This window comes from Genypterus blacodes, unplaced genomic scaffold (assembly GCF_046128005.1).
Source record: "Genypterus blacodes isolate CSIRO-AG114 ecotype Tasmania unplaced genomic scaffold, CSIRO-AGI_Gbla_v1 ptg000064l_1, whole genome shotgun sequence".
NCBI lineage: Eukaryota > Metazoa > Chordata > Actinopteri > Ophidiiformes > Ophidiidae > Genypterus > Genypterus blacodes.
Window position 1 is genome coordinate 1,615,301 of NW_027466876.1, and position 14,086 is coordinate 1,629,386.

At 37.7% G+C, this 14,086-nt stretch overlaps 1 protein-coding gene and 1 long non-coding RNA gene across 3 annotated transcripts in view; one reads left to right on the top strand and one right to left on the bottom strand.

Annotated features, from left to right (window-relative positions):
- LOC143004113 (exostosin-1-like) overlaps positions 1-14,086 on the top strand; it is a 216,886-nt gene that overhangs the window by 72,264 nt on the left and 130,536 nt on the right. The window lies entirely within an intron of this gene.
- On the bottom strand, positions 12,732-13,542 carry LOC143004115 (uncharacterized). The gene is made up of 4 exons (XR_012963938.1): positions 13,465-13,542; positions 13,204-13,301; positions 13,074-13,098; positions 12,732-12,897 (listed from the first exon to the last, which is right to left on the bottom strand). It is a non-coding gene; the product is annotated as an uncharacterized LOC143004115 (long non-coding RNA).

Consider the following 14,086-nt stretch of genomic DNA (forward strand, 5'->3'; position numbering starts at 1 on the left):
ACCTTTCCAGCATTAGTTTATTAATTACAATGTTACAGTTAGTCATATCAATGAATTCCTCTACGGTCTGTGTCACTAAGATAATGGAATCAAACGGTTAAACTGAGTGCACCTGTTGTAAGGGTATCAGTGTGTGGCCTATTTTTCATGTACGAACTTGAAAATACACACACAATATGACTTGTTTTAAGTGGTGGATGAAGATATAGTAGGTGGATTCACTAATGTCTCACTCTTTTGTCATTTGGGGTTTTGGATGTTATTGACTTATTTTATACGTTCCGAGGGGAGTAACTCATATGAAGATGTGACAATAATGTCATTCAAATTGTTTAAGTATACAGTGAGTTCCACTACAAAAGAGGAAAGTTTGACTGCAGATTTATTCATTCAAAGCTAAATTAATTGACTGACATTCATAAATGTTTTTTGGATTATTTCAAATCATTTTCAAATCATCTTACATCAGACTTGTTCAATTCATATTTTGAATAAGCAAACAAAGAGGTTTTTGACTTTTTGTAATGCTGATTTATTCATTCAAGCAGAAAGCACAATTCTTTGACTTACATTTTTCCAATCAAAGCAGTTTAGATTTTATTTCAAATGGCATTTGCTCTCCATGTTATCACAGAAAAAAAGGCGCAGAATGTTTTATTTTGTCTCGTCCAAACATTAGATGAAGCACCATGAAGAATGGCTCCATCACACCAATCACTGCATATTGTTGTAAGCAGCTTGGTCAGGGTTCTCCTGCTGCAACTGGTCCTCGTTTCCATGAATTGTCCTTGAGGAAGAGAAAGAGCATTCCACTTCACCAACAATAACAACAACAATAATAATAATAATAATAATAATAATAATAATAATAATAATAATAATATAAAGTATAATCATATATAGTATATCATAATAAAGTATATAGTTTGATTACATTGAATGTGGGATGGTGCAGATAGTTCTTATATTAATTGTTTGTTAGTTTTACTTGTTCTTACCTATGGAGGAAGTTGCCAACGTGTCCCAACACTAAATTAAAGAGACAAGACCATTACATTATATCACTGAACTTGCTGATTATATCACACAAACTGATTAGTAATTCACCATAAGTTTGTTTGATGAACACAACTGTTACTTTATTGTGCAAAGTTAAGAACACATGTTTTTGTGCAACACCCTCAGCGTAGATCTTACATAGATAACTATTATATGTACATATCATGTGAGACCCTGTCAATCAGCTGGTAGATGGTGTTCCTGTTATGTAACACGTAAAATGTTTTTATGTGAAAAAGGCTTGCTTAGTACCGTGACCAATGAGATGAAAAAAGCCCTCTCCAGGTTCAGCCATGAGGAGCACCAGCCCCAACACCAGAAACACTGCAAGAGGTTTCATCCTGAATGCAAGAAGCAAACACAGTGCAGCAACACACAGCTGTCACAGCTTCATAGAGACTTGGGAAGAAACAGTCATTATGTGTTGGAATACAAGTCATGATATACATTGATTTCCTTTCCCTAGTTATCATTTAATGTATACTAATATAAATTACTAAATAAATAAGGATTAAACAAGTATTGCTTACCTTTCCAGTGAACGACAAAGTCAAAAGATTGTTGTCAAAAACAGAGCAGGGCAGAAGATCTACAAGCAAATTGAGTCTATGTGGAACCAAAACTGCTTCAATGGGTCTAAATCTAACAAAAACTGTTCATTTCAAATCCATTATCTGTATCGGCTTATCTCTGTTGGGTTGCGGGGTCGCTGGAACCAATCCCAGCTGTCACTGGGCGAGGGCCGGGTACACCCTAGATAGGTTGTTCATTGCAGGGCACACATACAATTTGGAGTCACCTAATTAACCTGCATGTCTTTGGACTGTGGGAGGAAACCAGAGAACCCAGAGAGAACCCACGCAGACACGGGGAGAACATGCAAACTCCACACAGAAAGGCCCAGGTCTCGTACTCACAACCTTCCCACAAGTGCTAACCACTGCACCACCGTGCCGCCATCATTTCAAATCATCATTTAAAAATCATCTTTCATCAGACTTGGTGAATTCAGATTTTAAATAAGCAAACAAAGAGGTTTTTGAGTTTTTATAATGCTGATTTATTCATTCATTCAAGCAGAAAGCTCAATTTATTGACTTACATCTTTCCAATCAAAGCAGTTTAGATTTTTTTTCAAATGACTTTTTTCAAAATTTTCTCTCCATGTTATCACAGGAAAAAAAGGCGCATAATGTTTTGTCTCATCCAAACATTAGATGAAGAACCATGAAGAATGGCTCCATCACACCAATCACTGCAGATTGTTGTCAGCAACTTGGTCGAGGTTCTCCTGCTGCAACTGGTCCTCCTTTCCACCATTAATCACGCTGGAGGAAGAGAAAGAGCATTCAACTTTACCAAAAACAACAAAAACTTAATAACAATAATAATAATATAGTATATAGTTTGGTAACATTGAATGTGGAATGGTGCAAGTTAGTACTCATATTAATTCTTTGTTAGTTGTACTTGTTCTTACTGATGGAAGACATGTCCGAACGCTAAATTAAAGAGACAAGACCATTAGTTTATATCACTGAACTTGCTGATTATATCACACAAACTGAATATTAACATGTTTTTATGTGAAAAAGGCTTGCTTAGTACCGTGACCAATGAGGTGAAAAAAGCCCTCTCCAGGTTCAGCCATGAGGAGCACCAGCCCCAACACCAGAAACACTGCAAGAAGTTTCATCCTGAAAACAAGAAGCAAACACAGTGCAGCAACACACAGCTGTCACAGCTTCATAGAGACTTGGGAAGAAACAGTCATTATGTGTTAGAATACAAGTCATAATATACATTTATTTCCTTTCCCTAGTTATCATTTAAAATAAGGATTAAATAAGTATTGCTTACCTTTCAGTGAACGACAAAGTCAAAAGATTGTTGTCAAAAACAGAGCAGGGCAGAAGATCTACAATAAAAGTGAGTCTATGTGCCTAATGGTGGAGACATACAGGACTCTTTATATAGGCAAGGAGGAATTTGGTTACTCAATGTTTGTGTATTATTAAGCAATAATACATGAAGGACACGCATGTGTTCCTGTTGGATTTCCTCATAAGGGTTTATGTGGACAAACAGTCATAATCACAACCAGGAAGATGAAGTGAGTCCACTCAGGGCTTCCTTCTCTCATCACTGCTTCACAGCTAAAGGCTGATTAAACATCAAACAATCTCATCTCATGTCACCTTTCTTCCTTAAACATAATAATGACTTCAAATAAACTGAAATCATGCAGACTACTGAGTTGGATTATGACATTTTCTCCAACTTCTCCCTTGTTGACTTTACTCTGAGTTTGAGACTGGGTGGAGTTATATCTGTTATGCACTAAGTCAGGTTATACTGCTGAGACAAATGTTCCAGTTACAAACAGTATATTAGTAATACAATATGCCAAGAAACAACAATAGATCTATCACTGATGGAGACAACAGCTGTCTAAAACCACTCCCTGTTCAAGCACAAGTTCAGACTTTATTTTGTTTATGTGAGCATCTCAAAATGACACAAAACTGTTCCAGTCATGATCGTGCTTAGAGGGGCACAGAGGGAGAGGAACCAAAACTGCTTCAATGGGTCTAAATCTAACAAAAACTGTTCATTTCAAATCCATTATCTGTATCAGCTTATCTCTGTTGGGTTGCGGGGTCGCTGGAACCAATCCCAGCTGTCACTGGGCGAGGGCCAGGTACACCCTAGATAGGTTGTTCATTGCAGGGCACACATACAATTTGGAGTCACCTAATTAACCTGCATGTCTTTGGACTGTGGGAGGAAACCAGAGAACCCAGAGAGAACCCACGCAGACACGGGGAGAACATGCAAACTCCACACAGAAAGGCCCAGGTCTCGTACTCACAACCTTCCCACAAGTGCTAACCACTGCACCACCGTGCCGCCATCATTTCAAATCATCATTTAAAAATCATCTTTCATCAGACTTGGTGAATTCAGATTTTAAATAAGCAAACAAAGAGGTTTTTGAGTTTTTATAATGCTGATTTATTCATTCATTCAAGCAGAAAGCACAATTTATTGACTTACATCTTTCCAATCAAAGCAGTTTAGATTTTTTTTCAAATGACCTTTTTCAAAATTTGCTCTCCATGTTATCACAGGAAAAAAAGGCGCAGCATGTTTTGTCTCATCCAAACATTGGATGAAGAACCATGAAGAATGGCTCCATCACACCAATCACTGCAGGTTGTTGTCAGCAACTTGGTCAAGGTTCTCCTGCTGCAACTGGTCCTCCTTTGTACCAAGTACGCTGGAGGAAGAGAAAGAGCATTCAACTTTACCAAAAACAACAAAAACTTAATAACAATAATAATTATATAGTATATAGTTTGGTAACATTGAATGTGGAATGGTGCAAGTTAGTACTCATATTAATTCTTTGTTAGTTGTACTTGTTCTTACTGATGGAAGACGTGTCCGATGCCTAAATTGAAGAGACAAGACCATTAGATTTGACCACTGAACTTGCTGATTATATCACACAAACTGATTATTGACATGTTTTTATGTGAAAAAGGCTTGCTTAGTACCTTGAGCAATGAGATGAAAAAAGCCCTCTCCAGGTTCAGCCATGAGGAGCACCAGCCCCAACACCAGAAACACTGCCAGAAGTTTCATCCTGAAAACAAGAAGCAAACACAGAGCAGCAACACACAGCTGTCACAACTTCATAGAGACTTGGGAAGAAATAGTCATTATGTGTTGGAATACAAGTCAAGATATACATTTATTTCCTTTCCCTAGTTATCATTTAAGATAAGGATTTAATACTTATTGCTTACCTTTCAGTGAACGACAAAGTCAAAAGATTGTTGTCAAAAACAGAGCAGGGCAGAAGATCTACAAGCAAAGTGAGTCTATGTGCCTAATGGTGGAGACATACAGGACTCTTTATATAGGCAAGGAGGAATTTGATTACTCAATGATTGTGTATTATTGCGCAATGTAACTTGAAGGACACGCATGTGTTTCTGTTGGATTTCCTCATAAGGGTTTATGTGGGCAAATAACGTGTCTATAATCTCAACCAGGAAGATGAAGTGAGTCCACTCAGGGCTTCCTCCTCTCATCACTGCTTTACAGCTAAAGGCTGATTAAACATCAAACAATCTCATCTCATTTCCCCTTTTTTTAAACATAATAATGACTACAAATAAACTGAAATCATGCAGACTACTCAGTTGGATAATGACATTTTCATTTGTGACAGTCATGTGACAGTTAACACTTTTACAAACCGCAATTCCATATAAGTTGAGAGTGTGTACAATGCAAATGAAAAACAGAAAACTGAGGGAGCAGAACATTCTCTTTTGCAACAGTTTAACAACAAGGAACGGTAATTCATGTATTTCATCATCTACAGTTCATAATATTGTCATAATATGCCTGCAGTCCAGATCTGACCCCCATAGAGAATGTTTGGTGCATAATGAAGCGGAGACCCCAGACTGAAGTCTTATATCAAGCACTTTTAAAACTGCATCCAATGTGTATATTCATAAAGGAAAAGTTGAGCAGTCAAAACTTGAGCATTCTTGATACTTCATCATTTGTATCAGTAGTAGTAGTGTTCAGTGCATGCTTGCAGAATGAGGCGTAGACTCACTTGTACTGACATCTCACTCCTTTATCCTTTTGGGTTTTGGATTTGATTGACTTATTTCATACTTTTCCAAGGGGAATATTTCATACAAAGATGATATTTGTGTTTAAATCCCTATTTTAAACATTACTATTATAATATGTGTGTGTTACATCTGGGCTGCTGAAGACAATGGAAGCATGACACAAAGATTTGAGATTGGTGTTCGAAAATTCAAAAATGGAAAACGTTGATTGTAGAAAGAAAGAATATGAGATGGAGTCGTTTGTCCCTTTTGCATTGCAAGTTTATTCATCAGGGCAGTTTGTGATAATGCAACAACAGCATTTGTTGAGAATGCAAAGCCTTTATTTCCCACACCGCAGAGCTAAACGCTTGGGTACCTAAAGGGCAACTGTCATTTTTTGCAATTAACAATTTTTCACAACATTTTGTTTTGTTGTGAGGTTCTGTTGGCAGATGACAAAGCTGATCCCAGCCACAAGGGAGAAGTCACACTTCACACCTGCACCTTCCTATTTTCAACGGTTCTTTATGAGACAGTATTAAATTCTCCTGAGAGAAGCTGGACAAAATATTTCAAAATGAAGTAAACTATACACACGTACCTTTCCAGCATTAGTTTATTAATTACAATGTTACAGTTAGTCATATCAATGAATTCCTCTACGGTCTGTGTCACTAAGATAATGGAATCAAACGGTTAAACTGATAAATATTTATGAATAATAATATACTTTAGGCCGCTATAGTCAAGTCCAGCAGAGCACCATGCACCTACAGCGTCCCATTTCATCCCATTTCATCCCATTTGATGTATCCGTGCAGCCACCTAAAGCATTTTGGCTTTGAATCTTTCACCTACTATAATCTTACATGCTATTAACCAGCGTTAGTAGTAACGCTGGTTCATGTGCATGGCCCCCATGGCAGGTCATGCACATGGGTGCAGGGATCACAATGAGCATGATGAAGCCCTTAACAGACAAGCAAGTGAGTGTGAACACACCAGTGCACCTGTTGTAAGGGTATCAGTGTGTGGCCCATTTTTCATGTACGAACTTGAAAATACACACACAATATGACTTGTTTTAAGTGGTGGATGAAGATATAGTAGGTGGATTCACTAATGTCTCACTCTTTTGTCATTTGGGGTTTTGGATGTTATTGACTTATTTTATACGTTCCGAGGGGAGTAACTCATATGAAGATGTGACAATAATGTCATTCAAATTGTTTAAGTATACAGTGAGTTCCACTACAAAAGAGGAAAGTTTGACTGCAGATTTATTCATTCAAAGCTAAATTAATTGACTGACATTCATAAATGTTTTTTGGATTATTTCAAATCATTTTCAAATCATCTTACATCAGACTTGTTCAATTCATATTTTGAATAAGCAAACAAAGAGGTTTTTGACTTTTTGTAATGCTGATTTATTCATTCAAGCAGAAAGCACAATTCTTTGACTTACATTTTTCCAATCAAAGCAGTTTAGATTTTATTTCAAATGGCATTTGCTCTCCATGTTATCACAGAAAAAAAGGCGCAGAATGTTTTATTTTGTCTCGTCCAAACATTAGATGAAGCACCATGAAGAATGGCTCCATCACACCAATCACTGCATATTGTTGTAAGCAGCTTGGTCAGGGTTCTCCTGCTGCAACTGGTCCTCGTTTCCATGAATTGTCCTTGAGGAAGAGAAAGAGTATTCCACTTCACCAACAATAACAACAACAATAATAATAATAATAATAATAATAATAATAATAATATAAAGTATAATCATATATAGTATATCATAATAAAGTATATAGTTTGATTACATTGAATGTGGGATGGTGCAGATAGTTCTTATATTAATTGTTTGTTAGTTTTACTTGTTCTTACCTATGGAGGAAGTTGCCAACGTGTCCCAACACTAAATTAAAGAGACAAGACCATTACATTATATCACTGAACTTGCTGATTATATCACACAAACTGATTAGTAATTCACCATAAGTTTGTTTGTTTGAACACAACTGTTACTTTATTGTGCAAAGTTAAGAACACATGTTTTTGTGCAACACCCTCAGCGTAGATCTTACATAGATAACTATTATATGTACATATCATGTGAGACCCTGTCAATCAGCTGGTAGATGGTGTTCCTGTTATGTAACACGTAAAATGTTTTTATGTGAAAAAGGCTTGCTTAGTACCGTGACCAATGAGATGAAAAAAGCCCTCTCCAGGTTCAGCCATGAGGAGCACCAGCCCCAACACCAGAAACACTGCAAGAGGTTTCATCCTGAATGCAAGAAGCAAACACAGTGCAGCAACACACAGCTGTCACAGCTTCATAGAGACTTGGGAAGAAACAGTCATTATGTGTTGGAATACAAGTCATGATATACATTGATTTCCTTTCCCTAGTTATCATTTAATGTATACTAATATAAATTACTAAATAAATAAGGATTAAACAAGTATTGCTTACCTTTCCAGTGAACGACAAAGTCAAAAGATTGTTGTCAAAAACAGAGCAGGGCAGAAGATCTACAAGCAAATTGAGTCTATGTGGAACCAAAACTGCTTCAATGGGTCTAAATCTAACAAAAACTGTTCATTTCAAATCCATTATCTGTATCTGCTTATCTCTGTTGGGTTGCGGGGTCGCTGGAACCAATCCCAGCTGTCAACGGGCGAGGGCCGGGTACACCCTAGATAGGTTGTTCATTGCAGGGCACACATACAATTTGGAGTCACCTAATTAACCTGCATGTCTTTGGACTGTGGGAGGAAACCAGAGAACCCAGAGAGAACCCACGCAGACACGGGGAGAACATGCAAACTCCACACAGAAAGGCCCAGGTCTCGTACTCACAACCTTCCCACAAGTGCTAACCACTGCACCACCGTGCCGCCATCATTTCAAATCATCATTTAAAAATCATCTTTCATCAGACTTGGTGAATTCAGATTTTAAATAAGCAAACAAAGAGGTTTTTGAGTTTTTATAATGCTTATTTATTCATTCATTCATCAGAAAGCACAATTTATTGACTTACATCTTTCCAATCAAAGCAGTTTAGATTTTTTTTCAAATGACTTTTTTCAAAATTTTCTCTCCATGTTATCACAGGAGAAAAAGGCGCATAATGTTTTGTCTCATCCAAACATTAGATGAAGAACCATGAAGAATGGCTCCATCACACCAATCACTGCAGATTGTTGTCAGCAACTTGGTCGAGGTTCTCCTGCTGCAACTGGTCCTCCTTTCCACCATTAATCACGCTGGAGGAAGAGAAAGAGCATTCAACTTTACCAAAAACAACAAAAGCTTAATAACAATAATAATTATATAGTATATAGTTTGGTAACATTGAATGTGGAATGGTGCAAGTTAGTACTTATATTAATTCTTTGTTAGTTGTACTTGTTCTTACTGATGGAAGACATGTCCGAACGCTAAATTAAAGAGACAAGACCATTAGTTTATATCACTGAACTTGCTGATTATATCACACAAACTGAATATTAACATGTTTTTATGTGAAAAAGGCTTGCTTAGTACCGTGAGCAATGAGGTGAAAAAAGCCCTCTCCAGGTTCAGCCATGAGGAGCACCAGCCCCAACACCAGAAACACTGCAAGAACTTTCATCCTGAAAACAAGAAGCAAACACAGAGCAGCAACACACAGCTGTCACAGCTTCATAGAGACTTGGGAAGAAACAGTCATTATGTGTTAGAATACAAGTCATAATATACATTTATTTCCTTTCCCTAGTTATCATTTAAAATAAGGATTAAATAAGTATTGCTTACCTTTCAGTGAACGACAAAGTCAAAAGATTGTTGTCAAAAACAGAGCAGGGCAGAAGATCTGCAATAAAAGTGAGTCTATGTGCCTAATGGTGGAGACATACAGGACTCTTTATATAGGCAAGGAGGAATTTGGTTACTCAATGTTTGTGTATTATTAAGCAATAATACATGAAGGACACGCATGTGTTCCTGTTGGATTTCCTCATAAGGGTTTATGTGGACAAACAGTCATAATCACAACCAGGAAGATGAAGTGAGTCCACTCAGGGCTTCCTTCTCTCATCACTGCTTCACAGCTAAAGGCTGATTAAACATCAAACAATCTCATCTCATGTCACCTTTCTTCCTTAAACATAATAATGACTTCAAATAAACTGAAATCATGCAGACTACTGAGTTGGATTATGACATTTTCTCCAACTTCTCCCTTGTTGACTTTACTCTGAGTTTGAAACTGGGTGGAGTTATATCTGTTATGCACTAAGTCAGGTTATACTGCTGAGACAAATGTTCCAGTTACAAACAGTATATTAGTAATACAATATGCCAAGAAACAACAATAGATCTATCACTGATGGAGACAACAGCTGTCTAAAAACACTCCCTGTTCAAGCACAAGTTCAGACTTTATTTTGTTTATGTGAGCATCTCAAAATGACACAAAACTGTTCCAGTCATGATCGTGCTTAGAGGGGCACAGAGGGAGAGGAACCAAAACTGCTTCAATGGGTCTAAATCTAACAAAAACTGTTCATTTCAAATCCATTATCTGTATCAGCTTATCTCTGTTGGGTTGCGGGGTCGCTGGAACCAATCCCAGCTGTCACTGGGCGAGGGCCAGGTACACCCTAGATAGGTTGTTCATTGCAGGGCACACATACAATTTGGAGTCACCTAATTAACCTGCATGTCTTTGGACTGTGGGAGGAAACCAGAGAACCCAGAGAGAACCCACGCAGACACGGGGAGAACATGCAAACTCCACACAGAAAGGCCCAGGTCTCGTACTCACAACCTTCCCACAAGTGCTAACCACTGCACCACCGTGCCGCCATCATTTCAAATCATCATTTAAAAATCATCTTTCATCAGACTTGGTGAATTCAGATTTTAAATAAGCAAACAAAGAGGTTTTTGAGTTTTTATAATGCTGATTTATTCATTCATTCAAGCAGAAAGCACAATTTATTGACTTACATCTTTCCAATCAAAGCAGTTTAGATTTTTTTTCAAATGACCTTTTTCAAAATTTGCTCTCCATGTTATCACAGGAAAAAAAGGCGCATAATGTTTTGTCTCATCCAAACATTAGATGAAGAACCATGAAGAATGGCTCCATCACACCAATCACTGCAGATTGTTGTCAGCAACTTGGTCGAGGTTCTCCTGCTGCAACTGGTCCTCCTTTGTACCAAGTACGCTGGAGGAAGAGAAAGAGCATTCAACTTTACCAAAAACAACAAAAACTTAATAACAATAATAATTATATAGTATATAGTTTGGTAACATTGAATGTGGAATGGTGCAAGTTAGTACTTATATTAATTCCTTGTTAGTTGTACTTGTTCTTACTGATGGAAGACGTGTCCGATGCCTAAATTGAAGAGACAAGACCATTAGATTTGACCACTGAACTTGCTGATTATATCACACAAACTGATTATTGACATGTTTTTTTGTGAAAAAGGCATGCTTAGTACCGTGAGCAATGAGATGAAAAAAGCCCTCTCCAGGTTCAGCCATGAGGAGCACCAGCCCCAACACCAGAAACACTGCAAGAAGTTTCATCCTGAAAACAAGAAGCAAACACAGAGCAGCAACACACAGCTGTCACAGCTTCATAGAGACTTGGGAAGAAACAGTCATTATGTGTTGGAATACAAGTCAAGATATACATTTATTTCCTTTCCCTAGTTATCATTTAAGATAAGGATTTAATACTTATTGCTTACCTTTCAGTGAACGACAAAGTCAAAAGATTGTTGTCAAAAACAGAGCAGGGCAGAAGATCTACAAGCAAAGTGAGTCTATGTGCCTAATGGTGGAGACATACAGGACTCTTTATATAGGCAAGGAGGAATTTGATTACTCAATGTTTGTGTATTATTGAGCAATGTTACTTGAAGGACACGCATGTGTTCCTGTTGGATTTCCTCATAAGGGTTTATGTGGACAAATACTGTGTCTATAATCTCAACCAGGAAGATGAAGTGAGTCCACTCAGGGCTTCCTCCGCTCATCACTGCTTCACAGCTAAAGGCTGATTAAACATCAAACAATCAAACAATCTCATCTCATGTCACCTTTCTTCTTTAAACAATAATAATGACAACAAATAAACTGAAATCATGCAGACTACTGAGTTGGATTATGACATTTTCTCCAACTTCTCCGTTGTTGACTTTACTCTGAGTTTGAAACTGGGTGGAGTAATATCTGTTATGCACTAAGTCAGGTTATACTGCTGAGACAAATGTTCCAGTTACAAACAGTATATTAGTAATACAATATGCCAAGAAACAACAATAGATCTAACACTGATGGAGACAACAGCTGTCTAAAACCATCCCTGTTCAAGCACAAGTTCAGACTTTATTTTGTTTATGTGAGCATCTCAAAATGACACAAAACTGTTCCAGTCATGATCGTGCTTAGAGGGGCACAGAGGGAGAGGAACCAAAACTGCTTCAATGGATCTAAATCTAACAAAAACTGTTTGGATCATTTCAAATCCATTATCTGTATCGGCTTATCTCTGTTGGGTTGCGGGGTCCCTGGAGCCAATCCCAGCTGTCACTGGGCGAGGGCCAGGTACACCCTAGATAGGTTGTTCATTGCAGGGCACACATACAATTTGGAGTCACCTAATTAACCTGCATGTCTTTGGACTGTGGGAGGAAACCAGAGAACCCAGAGAGAACCCACGCAGACACGGGGAGAACATGCAAACTCCACACAGAAAGGCCCAGGTCTCGTACTCACAACCTTCCCACAAGTGCTTACCACTGCACCACCGTGCCGCCATCATTTCAAATCATCATTTAAAAATCGTCTTTCATCAGACTTGTTCAATTCAGTTTTTAGATAAGCAAACAAAGAGATTTTTGACTTTTTATAATGCTGATTTATTCATTCATTCAAGCAGAAAGCATAATTTGTTGACTTACTTCTTTCCAATCAAAGCAGTTTAGATTTTTTTTCAAATGACTTTTTTCAAAATTAGCTCTCCATGTTAACACAGGAAAAAAAGGAGCAGCATGTTTTGTCTCGTCCAAACATTAGATGAAGAACCATGAAGAATGGCTCCAGCACACCAATCACTGCAGATTGTTGTCAGCAACTTGGTCAAGGTTCTCCTGCTGCAACTTGTTGTCCTTAACACCATATATGCTGGAGGAAGAGAAAGCATTCCACTGTACCGACAATAACAACAACAACAATAATAATAATAAAAGTACAATAATATATACTATATAATAATAAAGTATATAGTTTGATTACATTGAATGTGGAATGGTGCAAGTTAGTACTTATATTAATTCCTTATTAGTTTTACTTGTTCTTACTGATGGTGGTAGACGTGTCCGAGCACTAAATTAAAGAGACAAGACCATTGCATGTTATCACTGAACTTGCTGATTACATCACACAAACTGAATATTAACATGTTTTATGTAAAAAAGGCTTGCTTAGTACCGCGGTGATGATAGTACGGATGGTAGTAAAAGCCCTCTCCAGGTTCAGCCATGAGGAGCACCAGCCCCAACATGAGAAACACTGCCAGAAGTTTCATCCTGAATGCAAGAAGCAAACACAGTGCAGCAACACACAGCTGTCACAGCTTCATAGAGACTTGGGGAGAAACAGTCATTATGTGTTGGAATACAAGTCAAGATATACATTTATTTCCTTTCCCTTGTTATCATTTAAAATACGGATTAAATAAGTATTGCTTACCTTTCAGTGAACGACAAAGTCAAAAGATCGTTGTCAAAAACAGAGCAGGGGCAGAAGATCTCCAAGCAAAGTGAGTCTATGTGCCTAATGGTGGAGAATTACAGGACTCTTTATATAGGCAAGGATGGATTTGGTTACTCAATGTTTGTGTATTATTAAGCAATATTATTTGAAGGACCCGTATGTGTTTCTGTTGGATTTCCTTATATGGGTTTATGTTGACAAATAACTTTAATCGTTAATCTCAACCAGGAAGATGAAGTGAGTCCACTCAGGGCTTCCTCCTCTCATCACTGCTTCAGAGCTAAAGGCTTATTAAACATCAAACAATCAAACAATCTCATCTCATGTCACCTTTCTTCCTTAAACATAATAATGACTTCAAATAAACTGAAATCATGCAGACTACTGAGTTGTTCCAGTTACAAACAGTATATTAGTAATACAATATGCCAAGAAACAACAATAGATCTAACACTGATGGAGACAACAGCTGTCTAAAACCATCCCTGTTCAAGCACAAGTTCAGACTTTATTTTGTTTATGTGAGCATCTCAAAATGACACAAAACTGTTCCAGTCATGATCGTGCTTAGAGGGGCACAGAGGGAGAGGAACCAAAA